This window comes from Canis lupus, chromosome 1 (genome assembly GCF_048164855.1).
Source record: "Canis lupus baileyi chromosome 1, mCanLup2.hap1, whole genome shotgun sequence".
NCBI lineage: Eukaryota > Metazoa > Chordata > Mammalia > Carnivora > Canidae > Canis > Canis lupus.
Genome location: NC_132838.1, coordinates 91,334,383 through 91,356,376, shown reverse-complemented (window position 1 = coordinate 91,356,376; position 21,994 = coordinate 91,334,383). Strand labels below are relative to the sequence as shown.

At 42.5% G+C, this 21,994-nt stretch overlaps 1 long non-coding RNA gene across 1 annotated transcript in view; it reads right to left on the bottom strand.

Annotated features, from left to right (window-relative positions):
- LOC140621584 (uncharacterized) overlaps positions 1–21,616 on the bottom strand; it is a 41,707-nt gene extending 20,091 nt beyond the window's left edge. The window contains exon 1 of the long non-coding RNA XR_012021347.1: positions 21,498–21,616. This is a non-coding gene — a long non-coding RNA (uncharacterized lncRNA). The remainder of the gene's footprint in view (positions 1–21,497) is intronic.
- Positions 21,617–21,994: the final 378 nt, after the last annotated feature.

Below are 21,994 nucleotides of genomic sequence, written 5' to 3'. Positions count from 1 at the left end.
ATCAAAAGAGAGTGAACCAGAAAGCAAAGGGGCTCTGTCTTCAATCTGGACACAGATGAGAAAGGTCAGAAGTGAGTCAGCAGTGGTGGGGGCAGAGAGAGCATGATGGACTTGGTGTGACTTCTAGTCGGGACTTCAACAACTCTGCAAGCTTAAGAGAAGACAGGACAAGTGGACTTTGACCCTTAGAGCTTCTGACAAGTGTCCCTCAATAAAACATGGTACATTTGCTGAGACAGCACAGACAAATAAGAGGCAGAAGATAAAGGGGATAGACAGTCCCTTACTTTGAGACATGCTGAGGTCAAGGCTTCTGCAGGATCCACAGGAGGAAATGTTCAGTAAATAACTAGAATGGGATCAAGACCTTGGCTGGAGATACAGAACTGGGAGTCAACAGAGGTAGTTGCTGAAGCCCCGAGAATAGGCACAAGTATCCAGGAAGAATGGATGAGAAAGTCAGGATGCACCCTGATGAGACCTAGCAGAGGGGACACCGCTAAATAATGAGCTCCAGAGGAGACGTGAATAAATGGTGATCCATGGGTGAAAAGGCAATGTTCAGATATGAAACATGGATCATGAGGGTGAAGAAAAAGGAAACTCCATTAAACAATGCGTCTGTGAGTGGAAGTCAGGGATGAACAATGAACTATACATTGTCTAGAGGTAATCAAAAGTCAGACAGGGAGCCAAGGGAGCAGATCGGAGAATTTCTGAGTCAGCAAATTAGAGAAGGCTGAGTGTACAGCTGTGAAAACACCTTGGTTAAGATACCCCAAATAATCAGTATGTCCGTGTCCTTCCTTCCCGATGATTACCACACCAACTATGGTTCACACACTTTTCTATGGAATGATGGTGTGCTGTATAAAGCAAACTTGGAAGCTGTTAATTTGACAAATTTGGAAATTGATTAGGCAGCAAATCCAAAAATCTCTAAGTAACACATTTTTTAAAATTGAGGGCTTAAGATCTACGAGGCACAGCCACAGTGCTTTATATTTGCTACCTCATCTAACTTTGGGAAGAGAGTATTATTATTCCCATTAAAAGATATATAGGAATCAAGGGCTCAGATAATGTGGCATATCTAAAATTGAATAGCTGAGAAAAGACACAGTCAAAGTCGACAGCCAGATCTTCAAATTATCAAAGCTTCGGCCACCAGCCATCCTGTCTCATGTACGTGGTCAAACAGGAAACGCCCCTAGGCAATCAGCTCTCTTAAAATGGACAGTGTGGAAATTTGTCAATCACTGAGTCTTGAAGCCTTAGAACTATTATCTAGGGTTTTCTCTCACCGTCTTCACTGGGCATTCATATTTAGTGATTCCTCCTTTTATTATTCTCTTTAAAATAACATTAAGATTACTTATTAAGCAGCATCTCACTCTAACCTTGGATGCCTATTGGACTTCTGCTGAGTCACAAAGGGTATAGAGACCAGAAAACTAGGTACCTGCCTCAGTACTACCTAGAAATAGCCTTCCCTGCTATGCAAGCTTCCCCTCCTCTCTCGCTCTCTCCTGCTCACATATCTGTGGTGAGTAGAAAAAGGGAAAAATTGTAATGGAAGGACTTAGAGTGTTCAGGAAAATCAATCAAACACTGTCACAACAAACCTTCTTTTGAAGGAAAACTAGAAATAAATAAATAGGAAAATTAGTAGTGTCTTAATGTACTTACCATACCACTATATAGGGATCCCTGGGTGGCTCAGCAGTTTAGCACCTACATTGCCCAGGGTGTGATCCTGGAGTCCCGGGATCGAGTCCCACATTGGGCTCCCTGCATGGAGCCTGTTTCTCCCTCTGCCTGTGTCTCTGCGTCTCTCTTTCTCTCTCATGAATGAATAAATAAAATCTTTAAAAATATACCATTATATAATTAATTATGTAATAAATATGAAAATGATATAATAACTTAAAAGTATCTTTGACTACTGATGAAAGTGAAGACAGTTGAGGGACAGAAGGGCAGGGCCCGTGACGGCATGCTAACTTGCTCCTTGGGCAGAGACAGACCAAATACGATCTTGCCTTTGACAAAGAAATGTACATTTACTTATGTGCTTTGTAAATGTGAAATCAATCTCTAATACACTGAGAGTTAGACTATTTTGTATCTTGACCATCACTGAAAATAGTAAACCACATGATAGAACAAAATCATATAGTGGAACAAAATAAACCAACAAAAACATACAGAAAAAATGAAAGCACCAAAATCAGAAGATGTAAAATAAGGTACAAAATGTAAATTAAAAATTATTTGCTTAGGGCTGCCTGGGTGGCTCAGCGGTTGAACATCTGCCTTTGGCTCAGGAAGTGATCCCAGGGTCCCAGGATCGAGTCTCACATTGGGCTTCCTGCATAGAGCCCGTTTCTCCCTCTGCCTATGTCTCTGCCTCTCTCTCTGTGTCTCTCATGAATAAATAAAAAATCTTTAAAAAAACCTTATTTGATTAAATTTTCTTATTAAAACACAAAAGTAGTAAATACAAATGGTAGTATTTCTTTATCAAAACATAAATAGCCCCAAACCAAAAATTATCATATATGGGGAACCATACACAACAGAATGATGCTAAAAACTTACAAATAAAGGAATGCCTGAGTGGCTCAGTAGTTGAGCATCTGCTTTTGGCTCAAGTCGTGATCCTGGGGTCCTGGGATCGAATCCCATATAGGGACTCCCTCTGCCTGTCTCTATCTCTCTCTCAGTCTCTCTCTCTCTGTGTGTCTCATGAATAAATAAATAAAATCTTTTAAAAATTTTATGAATAAAAAAAGGAGGAACAAAGATCCATCACGGAAATGGATATTATTAATATTGTGGAAGGTAGAATTTGAGGAAAAAGTAGTACGTGGCATAAAGAAGGCCATTTTGAATTGTCAAACTATATAATGAAATCATAAGAGACACTAACATTATATAATGGGTCAAATCCTTTACAAAAAGCAAAAACTGAGGGAAGCACAGGGAGGCACTGACGGGAGCCCAGCTGCATGGGAGGTTAAACAAAGCGCCGTTGTCTGTGAGGCAAGCCAAGGTCATGGGCACTCCTGAACGCTCCATCTCCTGCTTAGGTGGTTCTGCCTCTCACCTTCTGTTCCCGCGGTGCCATGGCAGCCCCTGCTCCCCCACATTTCTCTGTATGAGGCATCAGAAACCTGGAGATTTAAGAGGCCCAAACTGATACTACTAATGAGAGAGGCCGCCAAGTGGAGAAAGCCAGGAGGGGGGCACATGCAGAGGCCACGCAGAAAGCAAGCCACACAGAGGGCACAGGCTGCAGCCAGCCCCAGACAGTTGCCAACAAGGGAAGCCAGAGTCTCAGATTTGTAGGTAGTCTCTCAATTTTTCAATGTTAGCTTAGTTACAAACAAAGTAAGACTCCACTCTGTGATGAATCTAGCCTGTAAATCTCCAGTCCAGTTCATTATATGTCTAATTTTGGAACTTTCTGGCCTGTGACTTTCAAATATATATATATATATATATATATATATATATATATATATATATATATATATATATATATATATACAGCAAACTCCCTGGAACATAATTGCTTATCTAAACACTTGCTGAATGAATGACTTCATGAACGAATTGAATTGTATCTGCTTTTGAGTATTTTTGGTCTAGTTAGGAAGAAAGATAATCAGTGATGAAAAGACAGTATGGGGATGCCTGGGTGGCTCAGCAGTTGCGCGTCTGCCTTCAGCTCAGGGCGTGATCCTGGAATCCGGGATCGAGTCCCCTAACGGGCTCCCTGCGAGGAGCCTGCTTCTCCCTCTGCCTGTGTCTCTGCCTCTCTCTCTATGTCTCTCATGAATAAATAAATAAATCTTAACGAAAAAAAGACAAAACAGTATGATAAATCCTGTAGAAGGGGCATAGTGAGGATACAATGGAAGCCAGAGAAGGGTCCTAAGGTCAACTCTAGATTCTCCTTCCCAGAATATTTTTGGAAAAATCTCTCTCTTGAGAGGAGTAAGTAAAAAAGGAGGTTTATTCATTACAGCATCCTATAACGAAGTGAAGTTGAGTAAATTAGATTCACAAGTAGCAACATGAGGGACCCCTGGGTGGCGCAGCGGTTTGGTGCCTGCCTTTGGCCTAGGGCACTATCCTGGAGACCCGGGATCGAATCCCACATCAGGCTCCCGGTGCATGGAGCCTGCTTCTCTCTCTGCGCCTCTCTCTCTCTCTCTCTCTCTCTCTCTGTGACTATCATAAATAAATAAAAATTAAAAAAAAAAAACAAGTAGCAACATGAACAAATATCAAAAAATAGTATCAGGTTAAAAAAAAAACAAAGTCACAAACGGATTCCTAGAGAAAAATACCAGTTATATAAAATTTCAAGGTACACAATCACTATGTGTATTCTTTTAAAAGAATATATACATGTGTTGCCAAAGGGGAAAAATAAAAGTATTGAAATGATATATGCCAACCTCAGGGTAGCATTTACTCCTGGGGAGGAAAGGAATGAGGAGGTGGGGGGAGGGCTGCGCTTTAATTATATTTGCAATGTTATATTTCTTTTTTTTTTTTTTTGTAAGATTTCATTTAGTCATGAGAGACACAGAGAGAGAGAGAGGCAGAGACACAGGCAGAGGGAGAAGCAGGCTCCCTGTAGGGCACAGTCTCATCGATATGAGACTTGATCCCAGAACCCCGGGATCACGACCTGAGCCAAAGGCAGATGCTCAACCACTGAGCCACCAGGTGCCCCACAATGTTATATTTCTTAAGAAATATGATATGAAACAACACATGGATATTTGTTGATACTCATCAAATTTGTGGGGCAGGTTCACTGGTGTCTGCGTATTGAATATTGTTCTCTGTACAGTGTGTTTAAAACATTTCATAATTAAGAATAATAATTATGATGGCCATAATGGGAGAAGGCAGTTGTGAGTTAATTCTGAGAACCTGGCAATTACGTTTTCCGGGTTAAGATGTGAACAATGCAATGAAACGGTAAGCTTCACTGTGTAGCTCTGACATGCTTGATGTTTCCTACGCAGATTGTTACATGGACATAGTGGTTGGTCTTGACCTTCCCCAAGTTTTTCTCTGTCCCCAGTTTGCTCAGTCCACAGACTTGACCACTGGTCACACTTGACCTCACTGAGCCAACTCCCAAGTCTAGACATGGCCACTGGACAACACATAAGAAAACACAGCAAGAAAAATAAAGGAAGTGGGTTCCCTCACAAAAACTGTAGAGCACACTCAAGGAAAGAAAGAGTAATCATAAAATTCGAGGTCCACAAAAAGGTGCAATAATTATGAAACACAACTTCTAAGTTTACAAGGAAGGAAATCCTCAGGGAAAAGAAGGACTTTCCTCAGTCACAAAGGCTAATTAATAGTACAGCCTGGACACAGCTGAGGACTTAGGCTCCTGCTCCGGGAATCTTCTTTCTGCTGCACCCGTGGCCCTAGCAGAATTCTGGAGCTAGGAGGGACCCTGAAGCTCACACAACCCATGTCCCTTACACTGCAAACACAAGGACCAAGACTTCCAACAATCCTCTCACTGAAGAATTTAAAAGTTGTCAACTTTATCCACTCTAAAAAAATACGGTGTTAACAAATGAGAAATTGCTCTCTTGAATATAAAAATTTGTAAGTCACTTAATCTGGGAATCAATGAATTGAGTGAATTCTGAGTCATCAAATCTGAGACTCTTGAGTCACCTCTTTGTATATATTCTACACTCTGGCAGCTTTCTTCATCTTATCTACCTGCTATGTCCTTTCAAGTCCTCCATGTCACACCAACGCTGGTCTCCCCTTCTCTTTATTCCCACGTGACATTTACAAGTATAAATATTCCATTGTAACTGCTATATTTGTACTCTCCCAAACTGCATGTTCCTAGGGAACCTGCACCATGTGTCTCATTAATCTCTAAACAGTAGTGCATGGTCAACAAATATTCATTGAATGAGTTAAAGACAATAAGGATTCATTCTCAATGCTACATATGTTTCTCCAAAACAACTGGATTTACTCAGTATACATTGATTCTAAAATTTATTTTTTTTAATATTTTATTTATTTGAAAGAGAGAGCACGAGTGGGAAGGGAGGGGCAGGGGGAGAAGCAGACTCCCCACTGTGCACGGAGCCTGATACAGGGCTTGACCCCAGGACCCTAAGATCATGACCCAAGCTAAAGGCAGATGCTTAACTGACTGAGCCACCCAGGCACTCCTGATTCTAAAGTTCTTAGAATTAATTTTGGCCTATGATAAAACTCTTCAAAGAGTGGATCATAAAAAAAAAAAAAAAAAAAAAAAAAAAACAAAGAGTGGATCATGCAACAGAATTTGAAGAGCTTAGGCAAAACATTCTTCATGCAATTATGAGTTGGGAAAAGATAGAAGAGTCTACTTCTGAAAACATAAGTTCCCCACTCACTGGAAATGTTTGAAGGAGAAGTGAACAACAGCCTGGAGTGCGTATCTTAGAGAAAATTCGAGAACTTGGTGAAGATTTGGAGGAGGTGTCCTTCAATATTTTTTCTAACTAGGACATCGCCTAAGACTTAGACTGTCACTAAAGGAACCAATTCATCATCAGTCTACCAGTCATTCATGCTTTAGTAGGAACTGGGGAACTGTAAGGGGGTGGGAGACATGATAAAGTACCTTTAAGGAAATCAGCTTAACAGAGAAAACCACTCAACCCTTTGAGCAGTCAGACAAAAAGTCAGCCAACTTGTCCTAGGATGCCCTGATAAGAAGCAGGAGGGCACCTGGGTAGCTCAGTTGTTGAGCGTCTGCCTTTGGCTCAGGGCATGATCCTGAGGTCCTGGGATTGAGTCCTGAATGGGGCTCCCTGCAGGGAGGCTGCTTCTCCCTCTGCCTGTGTCTCTGCCTCTTTCTCTGTGTCTCTCACGAATAAATAAAATCTTAAAAAAAAGGGGGGGGGGAAGCAGGAAGTTAAGCGAATGTTATACAAATACCATGCTAATGGCAGAAAGGATATTTTAATAACCAAATTTTTATTTTAATTCCACCACCCTAGCAGTGGAATAAGGTCTGTTCTGTAAGACTGAGTACCCTTTTCTTGGAGGAATTTCAGAAAAGAGGCCAGATGGCCAATGGTTTGGGATATGGTTAGGTGGATTTTTATCTCCATCAGAAGGTGGGGTCACATTTAGGGAGTCCACACATTCTGATTTTCTCAGGACAGTTGTAGCTTACATCTTTTGTTCCAGTATAACTATTAGTTCTTCCCCATTTTACTTTCAAAAATGACCCAGAGTTTGGAAGATAAATCCTATGGTCACCCTACTTATATGACATGACCCTTAAATCCCTCTCAACTTCAATAATCTTGCTCAATGTTTGACCAAGAGGTACGAACTTTATTTTTTTTTTTAAGATTTTATTTATTTTTTCATGAGAGACATGGGGGCAGGGGGGCAGAGACACAGGCAGGGGGAGAAGCAGGCTCCCTGCCGGGAACCTGACATGGGACTCGATCCCACGACTCCAGGATCACGCCCTGGGCTGAAGGCAGGCGCCAAACCACTGAGCCACCCAGGCATCCCACAGGGTACGAACTTTATAAAAGAAGGAACATTTCAGCTGGACAATCCCTAGATGAGGGATTTCAGACTGAAGGAGATAGTCCCCATATACCACTTCCATCCTATATACCATGTCCCCAATTAACTCTTCCATCCTATGACTCAAACTCTGACTATCTGAAAATCTCTTGAACCCATTGGTGACCTACTTAAGACATGAGTTTTCACCAGCCTTATGGAGAGAAGAACCTTCATGAACTATAGACACCTCTAATGCAATACAGTTTGTATCATTTTAGGAAAAATACCTTAAGAATTTGTGACAGAAGCATTTTCTGGCAAAACATCTTTCCACAATAAAAATTCATATGGATAGAGTAGTAAAATTAAGAATTAAATACCTGTACTATTATGTATTGATTTACAAGAATTCATGTAAAGCTCCTTGATCTTATCACAGAACCCGAATAGCTGTATAAAGAGAGAAGAGTCTATGCTAAGTCCCAATGTAATGAAAGATTATAGTTCTTAGCTTGGTACTATATACTTTTTTGCCCTCTTAAAAAGTATTTAAATGATAATAGGATCTTCAAGGAGGAAAGTGAGTGGGTGTTTGAAATTTATATTTTCCTGTCGCTAAGTAATATTTTTGAATATCAGAGCTGAAGAAGGGTCACAGACTTTAACACATATCCCAAGATTTGTCATAGCTGTCTCCAGGGTGCCCGTGGGTAAATCTGAAAATGTCTACAGTGAAAATGAGAACAACATTTGTGGCTGCAGCCCAACAAATTTTTTTGGAGAAATCATAGTAAATTATGAGGTAAAGCAGTCAGAAACTAGGCCAACCTGCCTCTGCATGGATGCATGCGGCATCACTGGGTACCACCTGATGTAACTCACCTCTTGTCTCAGAGTCCAAATTTCAGTACAGTTCAGAGCTGTAAAGTCTCAAAACTGTTGAAATGCCTGAGGTGTGTCACCCAGCTGGGAGTATGGCCTGAGGACCCAGGCATCTGGCATCACCTGGGTGCTCATCTGAAATGCAGAATCTTGAGCTCCAACCTAGATCTAGTGCTAGGTCAGCATCTGCACTATGGCAAGATCCTAGACAGATTCATACTCATTTTAAAAATGGCAGAATTAGGGCAGCCCAGGTGGCTCCGCGGTTTAGCGTCACCCTCGGTCCAGGGCACGATCCTGGAGTCCCGGGATCGAGTTCTGCTTCGGGCTCCCTGCGTGGAACCTGCTTCTCCCTCTGCCTGTGTCTGTCTCTTTCTTTCTGTGTCTCTCATGAGTAAATAAATAAAATCTTAAAAAAAATGGCAGAATTAGAATGTTCTCATTACAAGAAAAAATCGTGTAATTCTGTGAGGTGATGGATGTTAAGTTATTGCGGAGATTAGTTTACAATATACACATGTCATATCATTATGTTGTACACCTTAACCAATGTTATATCTCAATAAAACTCTGTGAGGGTAGGACGGAGAAGCATGAGAAATGCAAGCTAACTGCTTACCCAGAGGTATAGATTCAGATCTAGACTCTTCTACTCACTATAATACTGAAATTGTAGGACTAAATCCAGCAACATGACTGACAAAGAGGAAGGGACCCCTAAATGCTGCAATTGTAAATTGCTCACCCTGAATAAAATCCATCCCAGCCCTGGTCAGGCCCCAGAAATGGGTTCCTCTACACATCTTTTGCAGCCTTTTAGCTTGAATCAGTGTCCTGCATTCTTAGAAAATATCCATAGACCTTGGCCCAGAAACACCCAGTTGGTCTGTGACATTCATGATCATCTTTCCGCCCTGCACCCTCCTTCTGAAGATTTAGAAAGGGCTTTTGCCTCAAGATAAAAATAATCAGAAAAGCAGAACCTGGTTCTGTATTTTTCACACAGCCTGCTTGGGGTTTTCGAAGAGCATGAAATGCAATTAACACCAATGTGAAATCCGCATTTGTTCATTTTGAGGTTATTCAATGCTATTGTTACCTGACCTATAAGCAGCTGTTGCCAACTAATGTAAATGGTCACTGGGATCTGGAATTATTATATACAAGTGAAATAAATCTGCCTTTCAGATTGGCACGTTACAGAATCCTTCCCTCCCCTGCCCTCGACCCCTCACCACAGTCGGGTCATGGAGAGCTATGGTCACACGTCTCACTTTTCTTTATGCAATTTCTCTCTTATTTTTTTCCCCTGAAGTTCTGCTCTATTAAACATTCTTATTCTTGCAACCCAGGATTTTTGACCATTGAAGACATAGTAAAGAGGTTAATCTGAGCTGAAATAGATCAGATCTGTTACACTCATTCTGATTTATCTGACTCCTTTACTGGTTCACCAGCTTGAAATCTTTGGCACTGGTTCAGGCCATGTCTCTGGTAGAGAGGTTTTTCCTTTTTTTTTTATTTTTTTTTTTAATTTATTTTAAAGGTTGCTCTGTTTTCATTACAGATGATACGGTTGGATCTCAAAATGCCACAAAGTAAAATGCATATACTAAATTTGATAGATATTTTTCCCCCTGGGGCCATAGAAATGCTTAAACAAAAGCAATTTAAGAAGCTCTTTTCCAACTTCTGGGGCACACATTGGAAAATATATTAGGTTGGTTGGACTTATTTTTGTTCTTGGGTGCTGAAGACCCCAAAGCAGCAGCTGCTTTTTGCATATGCCGTTATTATTCCTACCATGATAAATACAGATGTGCCGCCTGCGGGACAGAGACACACTGGTATTATGGCTGGGCTCTCCAGCTCCTCATCAATGAAGAATGTTAGAGCTGACCGGCAAATGAAGAGCTCCATGACCAAAAAATACCAAGAGAAGGCAGAGATCCTGCCTTGAAGGCAAAGAAGAGAGAAGCAAAATGGGACCCAAGCTGGAAGATCCCTGGCTCTTGGCAGGAGAGGCCACCATGCTTCCCAGCTCCCCTTGCCTCTCCAGGATTTTGGAAGTCATTTTGGACTGCTTGCTTAGCATAAGCAGCTGATTCGAAGAAGAGGATTCAAACTGGATACTGATGGGAATTAAGTACACAGGTGTAATGAGTCTAATAGATTATAAAAGAGTTTTTCTGACCAGATAATGCAGTCTTTGCCACTGAGGCGTTTGGCTTTGAATTCCAAATCAGCCTAATGCAGGATCATTTAAATTGGAATTGTACTGATTATAACATGGTTCTCATCCCGGTGGGGCTCAGTACAGGGGGTGTCCACAGAGGAGCAGGACTTCCTTACCCTACAGCAGCCTTCGGAGGGGGAAGACACTGCATGGTGCTCTGGAGGGCGAGCCCACACCAGAGTCAGGACTCTCCATCAGCCACAAAACTAACTTCACGGCCAAAGAGTTTCTCTCCCAACCAGAGACAAACAACTCAACTTCGTTGGAGCTCTTTACTTGAAACCGGGAGGGAAATATTTAGAAGGTAATAGAGGACTGACTCCCATGTTTCCTTCGAGGTCTTGTGTCTTTGGGGTTAAGGGTGTTGTGTGCAATACCTTTACTTTCTTGAATATTGATCTTTGATACAGCGGCCCCTTACCCTGCCTTGGGCCGTGGAAGCTGGATCTCAGGGCTGAATGCAGAGCAGATGCATGACTCCGTCTTTCCTCAAAAAGAAACCTCAAAACAGACACAGAAGTCCTGATGTGTCAGTCTGTCAAACGGTTTTCCTTATTTCCCGGGGGGCCAGAGATCTAAGAAGGCCGGTCACAAAGGTCCCACTAAATAAATGCTCCACACTTGTGGCTCTGCTGTGTCAAGAGTCCTGGCTGTTTCCAGGGGGTGGAGGGAAGCATGCCTGATTTTACTCACACATACAATTGTTTTGAGTCCACTTGTCCGCCTCACTTCAAAGGAAGCCTCTGTTTACAAGTTTGTCCCCAGTATGTTTTCACTTGACCCATAGAGTCCCAGGCTCTGCAGAGACACTGACGAAGGCGGGGCCGGGCGTCCCCGCGCATCTTTCATCTCCAGCCAGCGCTCTCACTGAAGGCCACCCCGGCCTCTCATCCTGGCTCCGAGGAGGCGCAGGTGCCCGGGGAGATGACTGGGGGTCACCTCCCCGTCTCGGGCAACGGCCCGACCTCCGAGTCTCGGGCAGGGTGCTGCTTGTGTTTTCTGAAAAGATGAAATCAACTGGCAGAAACAGCTGTTTGTTTGGTTTCATCTTCAAAATGCTCCTCAAGGGGGCCCTGGGTGACTCAGTGGTTGAGCGTCTGCCTTCGGCTCAGGGTGTGATCCCGGAGTCCTGGGATCGAGTCCCGCATGGGGCTCAGTGGGGAGCCTGCTTCTCTGCCTCTCTCTGTGTGTCTCTCATGAATAAATAAATAAATGCTTTTAAAAAAATGTTCCTCGGGGATCCCTGGGTGGCGCAGCGGTTTAGCGCCTGCCTTTGGCCCAGGGCGCGATCCTGGAGACCCGGGACCGAATCCCACATCAGGCTCCCGGTGCATGGAGCCTGCTTCTCCCTCTGCCTGTGTCTCTGCCTCTCTCTCTCTCTCTCTCTCTCTCTGTGACTATCATAAATAAATAAAAATTTAAAAAAAATGTTCCTCAAGTAAAACAAAAGTGTAAGGTCTTTAAAAATACTACTGTGATGACTCCAAAGTGTCTGGGGTAACCTGGATCCACCACCCATTTGTCGTTACCAAGAATAATTAAGCACCGCAGATTAGCTTCTCTGCCCACCCTGTGTGATTCATTACAAAGATTTCGCCCTGTGATTTCTAGGTGCACGAAACTGGGTTGTTGATTCCTTGTACACACATTGTTAGCCCTAAACTTATTTATAGGCAATTTCCAAAGGTTCACTTAGAAGTTGATTTTTCTGGAAGTCAGAACAATTTTACAGAGAAATAAGATTAGATATGATGCTGATGGTTCCTCAAAATCTCCTTACCGCAAGGTATTTGTACTATTCTGCGCTTAAAACACAGTTAACAACAACAAAAAGCTAAAAGATTTTTTTCTGCTCTGAATATTATTTTTTTTGATGAAAACATTTTTTTAATCAGAGGAGGATATGGAAGAGCCAGTGGAAACTTTACTGTATAAATAAATAATTGGATACTTCCTAAGGCTGTGGGATATAATGGCAATTAGCAAATTTCAAAATTTGTGGTGTTATTAATCAAATGTGTTAACTAGTCATGCTTATCAGACCATGTTGGGCACCTCTTTTTCCTTTTTTAAATCTTAATTACAACAATAACAACAACAACAAAACCCAACAGCAAAGAAAATGAGAGGAAAAGGAAAGCAATAAAAGATATTTTTCTGGGATCCCTGGGTGGCGCAGCGGTTTGGCGTCTGCCTTTGGCCCAGGGCGCGATCCTGGAGACCCGGGATCGAGTCCCACGTCGGACTCCCGGTGCATGGAGCCTGCTTCTCCCTCTGCCTGTGTCTCTGCCTCTCTCTCTCTCTGTAACTATCATAAATAAATAAAAATTAAGAAAAATTAAAAAAAAAAGATATTTTTCTAAGATATAGGTTAAAGGTGGATAAAATGTTGCCAAAAGGCAGTTACAAAAGAAAATGTGCATTGCTATGAAAAAGCAACTGCCCTGAAGTGTTAAATTAGCTGATCAGTGGTCAGTGAAATTGTTGACAATCATAGGGTATGCCTGGGCATGGCCTCCTTAGAAAGGAAGAACATTATGGTAAAGCAGTGGTGATCAAACTGTGGTTCTCAGACCAGCGGCTCACTACCTGGGAGCCTGATAGAAATGACACTGACTGGGCCCAACCCTAGGTCTACTAAAGCAGGAGCTCTGGGAACTGGGTGCAGCAATCTCTGAACAGATGGTCCCAGAAGCACTATGGTCAAGAAACCCTGGATTGGAGAGTTTCCTGTAATGAGCGCTAGGTGGCTCTGTTGGTCAGGACAGAGAGGAGAAGGAAGGCAGTTGGGTGGTCAGGGCCTAGGATCAATGCTACTCCTAAGAAGCTGTGGAGGAGGGTGACTTATCTGCTGCCTTAAAAAAAATCTTTTCTGGGGCGCCTGGGTGGCTCAGCAGTTGAGCATCTGCCATCCACTCAGGTTGTGATCTTCAGGTCCTGGGATCAAGTCCCTCATCCGGCTTCCCGCAGGGAGCCTCCTTCTCCCTCTGCCTATGTCTCTGCCTCTGTCTCATGAATAAATAAATAAAATCTTTTTTTAAACAACAAAAAATAAAATCTAAGTCATTGGGAATAAACCACAAATAAATCCACTCTCCTAAATGACTAACAAAAATTATGAGACATTTCCCGGTTTGGTTTTTCATATCTAGGGCTTGTTTGCAAAAACAGAAATTTGTATCAATATGTAGAAAGCATTAAATACCTGTTTTCTGTACCACGACATCAAATATTGCTACTATTACCTAAAAACATCATTTAATTTCCCTTGACTTCAATACTTTATAACAGAGCCATTCCATGACACGGCCAACAAAATGAGAAATTAACCCTTAACACAACCTTGGATTCTACTGAATTTTGTGCCCATCCTTGCTCTAGATCAACAGTTTCCTCCAGGGGCCTCCTTTTGATTTTGTTTCTCTGGTCCAACCCTTCTAGCCTTTCTAGTTTTGACCCAATCCTATATTCAATCTAAAGCATTTCTCATTCCTGCTTTTACAACAGCAAGTCTACCTTAGCCTCTGGGACTCAAGTCAGGTACTTCAGACTGAGGATGGCCTTGGTCCATTCCATTGGATAGGGCATCCATCAGAGAGGGAGAAAGCAAGAGCTGAGATCCTCCAATGTAGCAGCCTTGGGACTGGGTACATTTTTGCATCTCTACCCAGGAGATACTATTATAGTTAAAATGTTCCTAATGAAACTCTGTAAATGCTTTGTAAGAAAGGCACTAAAAATTCAATATAAATAATTTGAAGCTCTCTGTTATTGTTGTACCACTGTTCTCTAACAAAGAGGTTCTTCACCCACAAGGGTTTTTAACCTAAAGCCTTCGGACATAAAAGTCTGTTTCAATATAACTGTTTTCCTCCAGAATTCTGGTGTTTTTTATCATATGAATTGAAAAAATATTATTCTGAGAAAGGTTCTCTGGTTTCATTAGACTTCCAAAGGCATCCATGCAGGATAAAGATAAACGCTGAATAGTACCAGTTACGCTGCCTCTACATCAGAGGAAGATAATACTGAGCTCCTTGGGCCTCACCAAAGGACAGAAGAAACAATTACCTAGAGGCAGAAAGTAAACTGAGTCTCTGGACAAGCTGATCGAGGTTGTCATGCTCCCAAATTTAGCATATGTCTCAAGCCAACAAAAGTGAGAAGTACTGTTCATCAAAAACATACCCATGAGAGGCCATCTCAGTCTCCCCAGAACCCATGTGCTCATGGTAGGCACATAATGAAGTTAATACACACTGCTTGGGTGAAGTAGAGTGCAATTAAGTGTGACAAATGAAAACTGCATGCCAGGGGCACCTGGATGGCTCAGTGGTTGAGCGTCTGCCTTTGGCTCAAGTTGTGATCCCGGGGTTCTGGGATCGAATCCCACATTGGCTTCCCTGCAGGGAGCCTCCTTCTCCCTCTGCCTGTGTCTCTGCCTCTCTCTCCATGTCTCTCATGAATAAATAAATAAAATCTTTAAAAAAATAAAAAAGAAAAATTCATGCCAGATTATTGATCTAAGACTTGAGTTCTTATGCTGTGTAAATTAACAAAATGCAGCCTCCATTTTTCATAAGGATCAAGTAAGTACCTTACTCTTACCATAATGGTTGGGGGCAATCAGGGCATCACCACTGTATAAAGTACGTCTTGCGATGGGAAAAAGCATTTCCTGTTTTGGGAGCTGGTCAGGACCATGGTAGGTTTAATAGCTATAAATTAATCTTAAGCATCTGGTTACTTATTCATGGGAGACACAGAGAGAGACAGAGACATAGGCAGATGGAGAAGCAGGCTCCCTGCAGGGGACCTCATGCGGGACTCGATCTTGGGGATTGCGACCTGAGCCAAAGGCAGATGTTCAACCACTGAGCTACCCAGGTGCCCAAGTAACTGGCTACTGAGCAACAAAGTCCATATCTCATTCCTACCAACGTCAGGTCCTGACATTCTGCAAATCTTGGCTAAGAACAACTATTAACCAGTGTTGTTGTGGTGGAAATAAGAGATTTTAAAAACCTACTCCCCTTCTTAAGAACTGGTCTCTCTTTAATTGTCACTCTTTGTGATTATGCCTCTTTATTACTTTGTTCTCTCTAAACCCTTTTTAGGTGAGCAGACAGTATCAGTTCCACACTTCGTAGGTGAGGAAACAGTGCCTCTGTCCCTCCCTGATTACATGATGAATTGGTCCTGGAATTAGAAGACCACACAGTTCATGGTCTTACAATAAGAGCCGAGGTCCTATAGAGGGTCTCAAACAGTCCCCTGGACTTTTCCCTTTTCTCTCTCATTCAGTAGCAATAGGAGTTGTGACCTCTGGCAGGGAAAACATTCCATCTCTACCCAGAACAACCATGACAGCAGAAAAGACAATCTCCCATCCTTAAAGAAATGAACCACTGTGTGTCCCCTTGTTTGCTTGCTTATGGTGCTACTGGTATAGCTACCAGCCAATCGGCCAAGGGGCGGGACAGATTTTGTCAATTATGGATTTGAGATTGCAGCCTCTTATTGAAGTTTTTCACTTTTTCTGCCGCAGATTGAAGGCTGACTACAAAGTATTTGCTACAGTGGGGAAAAAAATCATAGGATTTAAGTTTTAAATCAATAGGGGATTCAGAGATACCCAGCAGAATTTTATATTACCTGGGTCCGGTTTAACGGATGAGGTAAAAACATAAGAAGATACATTATTTTCCTTAGAAGGAGCGACTCTGCTTCATTTCTTAGTATGTGAGGAAAGACATTTTCTCACCAGTACTGGACATAGCCTGTAAATGTAAGATGAAATCTGCATTCCAGTCAGTGTTGAGGATGGGGGTGGCAATGCTGGCCAAAAGCTGCCCCCCACCCCGCTCCCCTGAGGATAGAAGGATCACAAGGCAGGGTGTGAACTAGACTCAAGTCACCCTTAGAGCCCCTGCAGAAATGAATGCTTAGCACCGGAGGAGCATGACTGATGGGACTTTATTAAGATTTAGAAGGGAGAACACTTGCTGAAGTGACAGGCTGGAGCTGAAAGAGGAATGGATCACAAGGCCACCGGCTACTCACACGGGCCAGAGCAGGTCACCTTCTGGCATCGGAGCAGCCTAATTCATGAAGTCAGGAGTTAGATCTGATTCTATCCAACCCTGGGAGACAAAGGAAGTCTGGAGCCCCACATGGCAGGCTGCATTCAGAAGTTAAAAACTAGTTAGAATGTTTCACTGAAAAATAAGAGAGGAGGTGCAGAGGAATTCCGAAGCCCCGAGTACCTGTTGTGAGCAGGACACAGTGTTGGCCATTAAGTGATGAGAAAAAATAGGACAGCTGAGAAGCACAAAAATACCCACAAAAGAAAATGCTTCTCGTTTCAGCTGCATTTAAAAGTATTTCATTCCTATAGGACTGTGTAAACAATTATGCAACTTTAAAAAAGGGAGAGTCTTGTCCATCCTGAACATTTACTAGACTTTTTTTTTTTGTAAAGAGCTCTATTAATGCAATAAATTAACTTTGTGTGTGTGTAGGTATATATCTCAGCTGTCGAGAGGCTTCTCTCTCTCTCTCTCTCTCTCTCTCTCTCTCTATATATATATATATATATATATATATATATATATATATGCATGCCGTGGCCAGCAGAAGTGATCAAAAACGAGGGACACTGGGCCCAAGCTTGCCATGGGCTGGCTGGACGTGCCGCCGAGCGCAGGGTGGACCTGCCTGACTCCCGTGGTTAGCTTTTTAAAAACCTTGAAAAGGAAAACAAAACCAAAGTGTGTAATTTGGATTTAGAGGAGATGCAAGATCCTTAGCTCCCTGACCTCGCTCTGGGGTCTGTTGGGGACCATGGAGCTTGGGTGTCGAGGAGGGGCTTCACGCTTGGTTTTATAGCTTATCTCCTGTATTGTCTTTTGGACCTGTTTTAGTAAACCTGTTTTTCATTTTATTAGATTTGGTCACTTACAAATACATATATATATATATATATATATATATATATATATACACACACATATATACAAACTAGCAAGGGATTTCAGAATGTTGTAGGCCTCATTACAGCCTGGTCTCCAAAAACCTGTTTGAAAAAGGCAACATGTTCTTCACAATGTTTCCTGGCCTGAAGTTAGGGTTCCCTCGCAAACTCTGATTTTGCTGTTCAAAAAACCGAACTATAGTATAGAAAAGAATGCTGTCTTCAGTCTGCTTCGCAGCACCTAAAAATTTTCATGTGGAAATGTTGTCGTGGCCGCCAACGCCCCGGGTGAACCGTAAGGTGGCTAACACGTGGTGCTTGGAAAGCAGCACTTTGACGATCTTGTCGTCGGCTGTCAAGAGGCTACTCCCCTTTCCCATCTCAGCTTCCCTTTCCTGAACTGCTAGGAGGCCTATGTAACAGGCATTCTTAATGTTCCAGGCCGTCTGGGCCTCACCATTCCAGAACCTACAGGAGCACCTTAGGTAAGCACCTGCAATTCTGCAAGCCCTGGGGCTTAAAGCTCCCTGGAGGAGGGAGCCCAGACAATGGCAGACAGGAGCAGGTGGGTAACCACCCTGCCTTCTCTCCTTCCGTGGCACAACTCAAGCTACCATAGGCAAGTCTGGTTGCCCAACACTACCCAACTCACCATCACACATCTGTACTACTTCCTACCAGTGCTTCCTACCAGTGCTACCAGGCTCAGCAACTAAGTAAAATACCCTCAATCTGTGTCACAGGATATACTTCTGAGAAAACCTAAGACTGTGTGCGTATATGCGTGTGTGTATAAATTTTAGAGACTTATTAAGATTTGATATTTATTGATCAAGTTTGCCCTGATATTTTGCAAAGTTCCTAAGCTGCCAAGCCAGAGTTTTGAGAGAAGTGAGGTGGGCATGAGTCGCTGGCTTGCAGCCAGTGGCAGCTGTAAAAGGAGGGCTTTCACATGCTACTTGCCTGGCCTCAGACTCTATTCTGGAAAAGGAGGCAGATCCTTTTTCATCAACAGGGAAAACTGGGTTTCTGTGGGGTCTACTCAATAAGGGGTTTTGACATGTTCAAATGAATCAAGTATGAATATATGACTTTTCTCTTTTCTGCTCAGCATTTAATAAGCACACATAACAGGATGTTTTAAATAAATCTACCAAAAATGCAAAACCTCTCTGCTCATCAATAAAAATACACCAATAACTGGCTTCTGGAGGGATTGTAATACTGTTATTTACGTTGAGATGTTACTACACAGAGAAACAAACATGTTTAGCATGTTGTAAAATCTTCTTTCTCTCTTCCCAGATATTTGTAGGAACAAGGAGGTGGAAGAAGAGGGAAAAGAGTCATGTTTACACTCATTTTAAATGTCAGTTTAAGCATTTCTCCTAGAAGACATGTTGGCAAGCAATGAGCATTTCCCAGCTACCCTCAGGATAGGAAATACCAACCTATTTTACATTACCCTTCTCTCAATTAAATATTTCCTTGGGAAATTGATTGGAAAGCTTATAACAACCAAGGATAAAATCACTTTTTGGAGAAAAGAGCCGCATCCATGTGCTGAGGCAGGACACTGTGTGATAGGCCAAATAAAACTGCCAGGTACAGAGTCTGTCAATGAGTTAGTTACTCAGCCCTCAAATTTACCAGGTAAATGAATAATTTGTGGAATAAATTATCTCCTGTCAGAGAAGTATTTGCATGAATTTGGGGATACAAGATCTCATCTGTCCCTCTCTGCTCCCCAGGCCCCTGAGATTCAGTGAGTGAGGATGGATTACTTAAATGCAAGGTAATGGTTGAGGCATCTTAGTGCCATGAGCCCATTACTGAGCAAAGTGTCTCCGAGCCGCATAGGAAGTAATCCCGTGTCATCAGGAGACACAGGGACCCTGCAGCCCGGGCAATAAAACACACTGTGTTTGGTCAGAGTGGGAACTGCTTCAAGATATACCCTGATGGGATGAGCACTGATCACTGGGTGTTATACTATATGTTGGCAAATCAAACTCCAATAAAAAAATATAAATACACATATATGTGTGTGTGTGTGTGTGTATATACACACACACACACACACACACACACACATACCCTGAAAGCAGAGGTCCAAGCAGCATTGCCCGTTGGGCAGAATGGAGATTTCTAAAAAAAAAAAAAAAAAAAAGAGAGAAGCAAAAGGAGAAAGGATGGAAAATCAGACTCTCATTTAAATCTCTAAAATATGCAGCAGTGAAAATCTCCCACAGAAATACATGCAAACTGCTAGCTGCTCCCCATCATCTGCCTTTTGGGAATTATAAGCTCTGAACAGACATGGCATTTCTAGGTTGTCCCTCCTCTGGCTATTTCACACCCAGAACACCACCCATCCCATTTGCCTCTTTGCAGGGTCCAGCCTGAAATAATCACTAAATAATGTCGGGAGTGGGCATCCCTTGGTTATAAAATACAGGACTGCCAAGGAAACTGTGTGAGGTCTGATTTCAGGTCAGCTATCTGTAAACAAGGGAAGCCACCAGATGGATGGCGAGGCAAAAGCAGTGGAAGCACAGGGTAGATGGGAGACTGCCACCACTCACCTGGAATCCCTACTGAGGAGCAGAAGTAGCAAGAGGAGGGAGATGAACAGTTAGCACTTATAAGCACCTACTAATGCCCTAGTGCAGTGTATATATTTAATATATATTTCAACTTAATAAATATAATTCACTGTGCTAGGAATATATATTTACTGTATAACTAAGTCGTAGGCATATCGAATGTTACCAGCAGTCCTAAGACCTTCTTTCTTCTATGTCCTGAACTCTCCTGTTACAGAACAAATGCCCATTTTATATTCGCTTCTCCCCCCATCATCAGAGATATGGCACAAAGGCCAGTCATAGCAGTATGTGAGTATCACAAAGCTTGGAGACACACTTCCGGAGGACTTGTTAAAATACATGAAGCTAAAATGTTAACAATGAGGGGAATCTTAGAAAGCATACCCTTCTCTTACTCAAATGAGAAGACAGATGATCAGAAAGGTTAAGCTAGTTGCTTAAGTCCACACAGCCTGTTAGAGAGTAGGGGCTAAAACCCAAGAGACTTCATTAGCAAATTAGAAAGTTCCTTGACCTACAGGAAGCTACTTCCATCCAATGTGTCAGAAGTGTCCACTCAATATTAAACAACAAAACAACAAAAGCCCCTTATTTTAAAAAAATAAGAGAGATTAAAATGTCAAGAAAATTAGATATTCCAGAAGCTCTGTAGATTCTTATCTTTGGGTCATGAACTTTGTCTCAGTCTCAGATTCTGATGAGTTTGGACAAATTCCAGAGGTCTCAGCACATATGTGTGAAATGCATATGTTCACGTTCTATTGGTAATAACTCAGCTGAGTGCCACAGCCACAAAACTCCCCACATCAGTCCAGTCTGGCATACACTCTGCAGCGATTTATGGGACCACAGAGGGGAGGCCGTCTGGGGTGAGATTAGGTGCCTGGCAGGCGCTTCCAGAAGGTTCCATGCAGTCTCACTGTTGCCAAGGCTGCCTGGCAGCATGACCCTATAGAAACCCGGCCCCGGGCAGAGTTCAACATCATACACATTTGCCCAGAGAAAACACACCTTTTCCTCACTGTCACTTAATCGCTGCATTAGGCTCATAGAGTTTTTTCCTGGGAAGAGAAAAATGAGTCTCTGAATTGGTGAGTGCATAAGGTGGCATGAAAAAGAGAATAGAGAATTTTTCTGGTGCCAGGGGCCTGGCTCCATCACCAGTGAGCTGTGGGTCCTTAGACAAGTCCCTTTACTCTGGGCCTCTCACCTATGAAGTCAGAGTTAAACGACGATCTGGAAGGATGCTCCCATGGATGGGTCAATTGATATTCATCGAGTACACAGCTGGCTGCTACGTCCTAGGGACACAAAGATGAACAAGGCAAGTCCTCGTGACAAGGAGACCATTTCTGTGTGTGACACACAAAGAGTAACATTAGTTAGTAATAGCAGGTATCACTGGGCTTTGGGTATTCCGTGTGCTTTTTTTTTTTTACCCCGCTTCATCCTCACAACAACCCCATTTTATTTCCATGTTATGCAGGAGAAACTGGTTCATAGGGAGTAAGTAATTTGCCCAGGTCACATGTTTAATTAGTTATTACCTACGTAAGTGCCCCAGGGCCTTGAAGAGACAGTCAGGGAAGGCTATACAGGAAGTGATATTCAATTTTTCTCTGAAATGTGAACAGTTTACCAGATGGAGAAGGGATGGGAAAAAAGGCAAGGACACTCCAAAGGAAAGGAACAGTATATGTAAAGGCA